The sequence below is a fragment of the Alligator sinensis genome, unplaced genomic scaffold (genome assembly GCF_000455745.1).
Source record: "Alligator sinensis unplaced genomic scaffold, ASM45574v1 scaffold47_2, whole genome shotgun sequence".
NCBI classification, from domain to species: Eukaryota; Metazoa; Chordata; order Crocodylia; family Alligatoridae; genus Alligator; species Alligator sinensis.
Window position 1 is genome coordinate 940795 of NW_005842150.1, and position 6352 is coordinate 947146.

At 45.5% G+C, this 6352-nt stretch overlaps 1 pseudogene; it reads left to right on the forward strand.

Moving 5' to 3' along the window:
* The first annotated feature begins 279 nt into the window (after window positions 1-279).
* Window positions 280-6352, forward strand: part of LOC102375544 — a 48588-nt pseudogene continuing 42515 nt past the window's right edge.

Below are 6352 nucleotides of genomic sequence, written 5' to 3' on the forward strand. Positions count from 1 at the left end.
TATCAAGACAGGGTGGACAAGAAACAAGACAGTTGCAAGGAAGCCTAAGGAAGAAGCATTTCAACATACATCAGTAGCAATAAAAGTTAACATCTCGAACAAGAATATTGATGCTCATAGTCTATAATGAAAGCAATACAGTTTTCACAAGTGCATTCTGTAGATCTAATCATTGCCCTGTTGTTCTTTTAACAGAATAATTCAAAAACAAAATAAAGCCACATTTATTAGCGTTTGTTACGTCTGAGCTTTGTGTCCATTGTCACCAAGTGCCTCAGTATGCAAAAGACCAGGACAGTAAGAAAGAAAGAAATTCCACACAGCAGCAATCCCAAGCTGCAAAACATGGCCTGTCACAAGATAGCCCCAAGCAACGCTGACTTGGCATTCAGATTCTACAGGCAGGCCGCATCACAGGAAGACGGCAAGAATGTTTGCTTCTCTCCTGTGAGCATCTCCACTGCCTTTGCAATGCTCATGCTAGGTGCAAAAACACCACACTGAAGCAAATGCTGGAAGCCTTCACTTTTAACCTGGCAAAGATTCAAAATAAGAGATCCATGATGGTTTTCAGCATCTTTTCCACATGTTAAACCTACCAGACAGTGGTGACAATAATTTGGATTTCAGGAAGCATTGGATTTGCAGCTGAATAAAGGCTTTTTTCTGTGTCTCAGCAGAGCTGCTGGTCACAAGGCAGGATTATATATTAAGATTAACCATGCAAATGTTTAGGCAAGCAGTTTTCTAAACAAAGTCGTAGTGTTAGAGTCCATTGAGTAAGAAGAACAAGATACAGCCCAACAGCTAACATCAGGAAATAAAGCAGAAGCAAGACCTTGGAGCAGAAGAAAGAGTCAACAAGAAGCAGAAAGAACCAGTGATTGACCGAGAGTACCTGAGTTCATGGCCTTGCACGTGTTCCTAGCAAAGAGGCATGAAAATGAATGAAATGCATAGGCAATTCCATGTTAATGAAGTAAACAGTAAACGGAGGCAGAGCTTGAAACAGGAGGAGAAATGGGTGGAACAGGAGGAGGGATGAAGGCAGGAGAATATTAATATGCATGAACCAAGGTGTATAAAATGTGAAAAAACTAATGTTCAGGGCTGCTCCCCATGTTCATAGTCTGGGTGTCTGTGAGGGAGCTCTCCCAAAGCTGTCTCCATTCTGAATAAAGCTGTTGTGAGCAATGCGTGCTTGTGTTTGCTCCCTGTCTGCTCTGGCTAATGAGTACTAGGATCCATGAGCAATTGGACTGATGTTTCCCTAGTCATTGGATGCCACATGGAGTCGGGGTCTAACGGGGTCCAGCTGAGCATGGGATATGCCCTGTTTATAACAGATGGGCTGAACCTACACCCAAGGTTTTTGGAAGATGTCAAAAACTTTTATGAGTCTGTAGCTTTTCTGAGTAACTTCCAGGATCCTCCTGAGGCTGAGAAACAGATCAATAATTACACAGAGAAGAAAACTGAGGGGAATATTGCCAACTTAGTAAAGGACATCAGTTCAGATGTTTTAATGGTTCTGGTCAACTATATTTTCTTTAAAGGTAAATTGTGTTACAGAGGTGCATACCTTCTACGCATAGAAGGTAGGAATAAAGGAGTATGATCTTAAAAAGAGCCTCTCTCTAATAAAGCTTCATGGTAAACCATTTTAACACCAATAAGAGTGCTGAACCTAAAAATACTTCCTTCTTTACACTAAATCTTTCACTATGTTACTTCTAGTCAGTATTTATATATTTAAGCATGTAGCATTAGACACTTACCTGAGAAACACGGCTTCATCAGGAACACTAACACTTCATATTAGTATGAAATTAATTGGAACCAAAGGTGCAGGTCATCTTAATTTTATTGTATAAGTGGGGAGCTAAAAAGGATAAAGACAGCCACAATTCCACACATAAGCATCCATGCAGCTACTGAATGTATGCCAGAGCCTCCAAACTAGCAAAGAAGGCACATGGCTCCAGACCCATCCATACATCAGTTCCAATAGTTGAGTGCAGGAGGTATTCCCCAAGGAGGCAGGCAATCCAGGTTTAAGAGCACTCACCCCAAAAGGGCTTAATCCTGCAGCACTCTCTGACTTCTGAGTATAGTACTTTAACCACCAGATCATAGCTTATCCACTATAGCCCTTGGAACTTAAACATTGGGCCTTGCCTTTAATTGCATGAAGTGAGCAGAAAGTCATGGAAACATTTCTGCTCCACTGGTCCCAGGTCCAGATAAAAACATCCTTCAAATGAGAAAATCCATGTTTTTCCACAGCAAATGGAAAACCTGTATTCCTGCTCATTAAAGCCATTAACACTTGATTCAACATGTCAATGCATCAGAAATGCTGCACAAGACAAATATGTGATGACTGAAATGAACTAGTGATTGACTTCAGACTCCAACCAGGCATGTTACATTTAAATTGGTCTGATAAAACATTAATAATTCATTTCCCACTGCATTCCATCATATTCTATCTGTTTTTGTCAGAAGCCCATTGGAAAAGTCCTTTCAAGAAGGAGATGACCAAGGAAGATGAGTTTTTTGTGGATAGCAAAACATCTGTCAAAGTAAAAATGATGAATAAAAAAAGTGTGTATGCTGTTTACCATGATGAAACCCTATTTTATTCAGTAGTTGAAATGTCCTACAAAGCAAATGTGGGTGCATTATTTATTCTGCCAGACGAAGGAAAAATGAAGAAGGTAGAAGATGCTCTGTTGAAAGAAACTGTGCATAAATGGGAACAAGCACTAGAGCAAAGGTAGACCTTTAACTGGTGTTATGGTCATGTCCATTTTACTTAAATATAGGCTAAAACCCCACACTAAGTTATTCTCCATGATAAATTAAACAGACCTTTAATTTGTTTTCCAGAAACAGCTAATTGGTCATATGTAGCTAATGAAAAATACAGCTGGTAGGAGTGAAACTTTTTAGTGCCTCCAGTACAGCAGCTAATACAAAAATATTTCCCTATTATATCTGGACAATAAGAGATCAAAATTATCAATACTTTGTAACTTCAGTGAAACCGATGTATAAAAATTAGGGGTATGAGAAGCTTCCGTCACCAATTCGATTCAGAGAAGATTTGGCCCTATTCGGAGGCCAAATGACTGAATCCGAATTGAATTGAGAGACAAAATCCCTCTCCAAATTGATTTGGGAAAGATTCAGAAAAAAATTTGGTGATTTGGCGATTCAGAAGCAGTCTTGCAGGGAAACAGAAACTGAGAAGATGGAGGGGGAGTGGTGGGGGAAAGACTGACATCTGTAGTTGGCCAGTGACTGATCTTTCCTTGAGTCCCCTTCCAATCACAGTGCTCTGTGGGAGGGAGATGTAGAAGCAGCATATAAGCCTCTGTCTGTAGCCTTTCTGTCCCTTTTGTGAGCTGTTTCTGCCTGAGCAACAGAGTCTGAAAGGTACTACTGGACTGGCTTGGCTTCCTAGTCAGTCTCCTGCTAATCTCTCTTCTTGGAAAGGATTGGATACAGCTTACTAATTACCATTGCCTAGAATCTCTCTACTTACCCCTATCAAATCCATTTCTTTCAACTTATTCTTCCCCAAAAAACCTTTTATTTGTTCTTGTTATTTTTGTCCCCCACACCTTTTAAAAAGCAAGCTGTGTTTTGCCTGACTGACAGTGTGAGATCCATCACTGTACAGGAAAGCACATACATTACACAAACACACATATAGTAAACAGAGAAGAAGACATATTACAGTTACACACACATACAGTAAACAGAGAAGAAGAGATATTATAGTTAGACACACATATAGTAAAAAGAGAAGAAAAGATATTAGTTATACACACATAAAATAAACAGAGAGAAGAGATATTACAGTTGCACACACACATTTTCCAGCACAGCAAACATTATGAAGCATGCTGGAAAGGCAGGTACCAAGTTTTCTGGCAGGGGAGAGAGAGGGGCTAGAGGGGGTGGGGGGAGAGCTGCAAGATCTGCAGGTAGCTCTGCACTTCACATAGATGAATCCCTCTTTCCTGGCAGCCATGAGTCTTCTGCTGCCAGTGGGAGCAAGGAGGTGGGAGCAGTACCTGTCTCTGCACCTGCACCAACTCCCCTAACACCAGAAATAGCCATCAGCACCAGCATGACAGTATCCTCCACCCCAATTTCATCTCCCAGTGTGAGCCTCCCAGTGCCAGAGGAGGAGCTGGATCTGGAAGCAGGGGACCTGAGCACCCTAGCAAAAGAAATTGGGGGGAATGGCATGGAGGGCGAGATCTGAGTTTGTGCTCCACACTCCTCAAAGTTCCCCTAGAGCCAGGTGTCCTTCTCTAGAAGGCATCTTGAAGGAGGTTGTGGGGGCAGGTGGCTTAGCTTCCCCTGTTGTTGTGCCTCTGCCTGCTGAGGAGGGGGATAAGGCAGGATCCCAACCCTCAACCCACAAGCAGTGAGGGAGGCGGTGTAGTGTAGCATGGGATTATTTTGAGGTGTCAGATGATCCCAAGTATGCTATCTGCCAGCACTGCCAAAGGCAGATCAGTCAGGGCAAGGAGGTGAAACACTTCACCACTACAGCAATGCAGCTGCATCTCAGGAGGCATCACACGCTTGCCCTTCTTCCTGCTCAGCCTGGCACCAATGCAAGCGTGCCCAAAGGGAAGTCTCCCTTTCACTCCAATGCCCCTTTCCCCATGTCGCAGAGACAGGCCACGCTGGAGCAGTGAGTGAAAGCCGCAGACAAAGGGGGTGCAATGCAAGGGCGAGCTAGGTCACCCAGAGCATTGGGAAGATGCTAGCTCTGGATGGCCAGCCCTTCTCCTTTGTTGAGCATCCAGGGTTCAGACAGTCCATGGCGCTAGTGGCCCCATGCTACCAAGTACCACCCTTAGCAGGATGGTGGTATCCTCCCTGTATGAGGTATGCAGGGAGTACTTGAGGGAGAAGCTGTGCAAGGCAGGTCCACTGGTAGCTCTGCACTTCACCACAGAAATCAGAAGCAGCTGGGGTGGAGATCATGCCTACCTCTCCCTCAGAGGGCACTGGTGCAATCAATTAGGCTGTTGGTGGGCTCTCCTTCAAGCAGAGGTGATGAATGAGTCCCATACAGCAATTGAGATCATGGTGGCCATGAACTGCATGGTGCAAGGGTGACTCATTGGGCAGAGTAAGCTCACCCATGGGATCATGGTCACTGACAATAGGGCCAATATGGTTAAGGCAATGCGTGATGCCAACTTTGTTAGCATCTGCTGTGGGGCATACAAGTTCCACCTCATGGTCAGGGACACCTTGGAGGGGGACAGGTCTGCTGGTGATGGCACCATCACTACCACCCAGCTGAGTTCAAAATGCAGGAAGGTGGCGGGCTACTTCCACCACAGCATCAAGAGGAGCAAGATGCTGTGGGAGAAACAGGCAGAACTGAACGTCCCGCAGCACAAAATCATGCAGGATGTGGAACTCAGTGGAACTTCCTATACCCGATGCTGGAAAGGCTGGTGGAGCAACAAAAGGCCACCCATGAGATGGCCTTGCTCAGGGAGATTGAGATCAGCAGTCCCCTTAATAAAGTGGAGTGGGATACCATCTCCCAGATCTTGGTGGTCCTCAAGCCCTTCCTCCAGGCCACTGAGACCTTCAGCACTGGCAATGCCCTCCTTAGCCAGGTGATCCCCATGGTCCACATGCTGGCAGACGTATGCAACATGAGAGTGAAGGGGAATATGTGCAGCACCAAAACCCTCGATCACTGGACAGAGATGCTGATGAACAGAGTCAGGGAGGCAGAAGTGGAGAGGTGAGGGGACATGGAAGAGGGGGATCCACTTTCCTGTGCCAACACTCTCAGCACCAGCCAGTCTCCTCCACACCAGCCACTGCCAATGTGGGCCAAGGGCATGGCTTCAATGTTGGAGTCCAGAGGCACCACACCTCTCCCTTGAGCAGGTAGTGCCGAGGCTTCAGTGGCTACCTATCTCATCAAGGATGTGGAGTTGCTGAATGGCAACCCCTTGCCCTATTAGGCAACCCACAGCCAGCTGTGACAGGATCTGGCCATAGTTGCCCAGGAACACCTGTCCTGTCCACCAACCAGTGTTCCAAGCAAGGAGGTGTTCAGCATTGCTGGGGATCTTGTGACACCCTGCCGCACCTCCCTGGATCCAGGTTTGGTGGAGCAGCTGGTGTTCCTGAAGGTGAACCTCCCACTGCTGCAGCTCTCCAAGCTCCACTTGCAGACAGAGTGAGTGCCACCCTCCTCACTCCATCTGCAACCATTTCCATTTTTTAAAAACCATTTAATGCCCTCCTCTCAGAGCTGGTGGTGGCAGTCACTGCATTACCAGCCAGTAGGGAA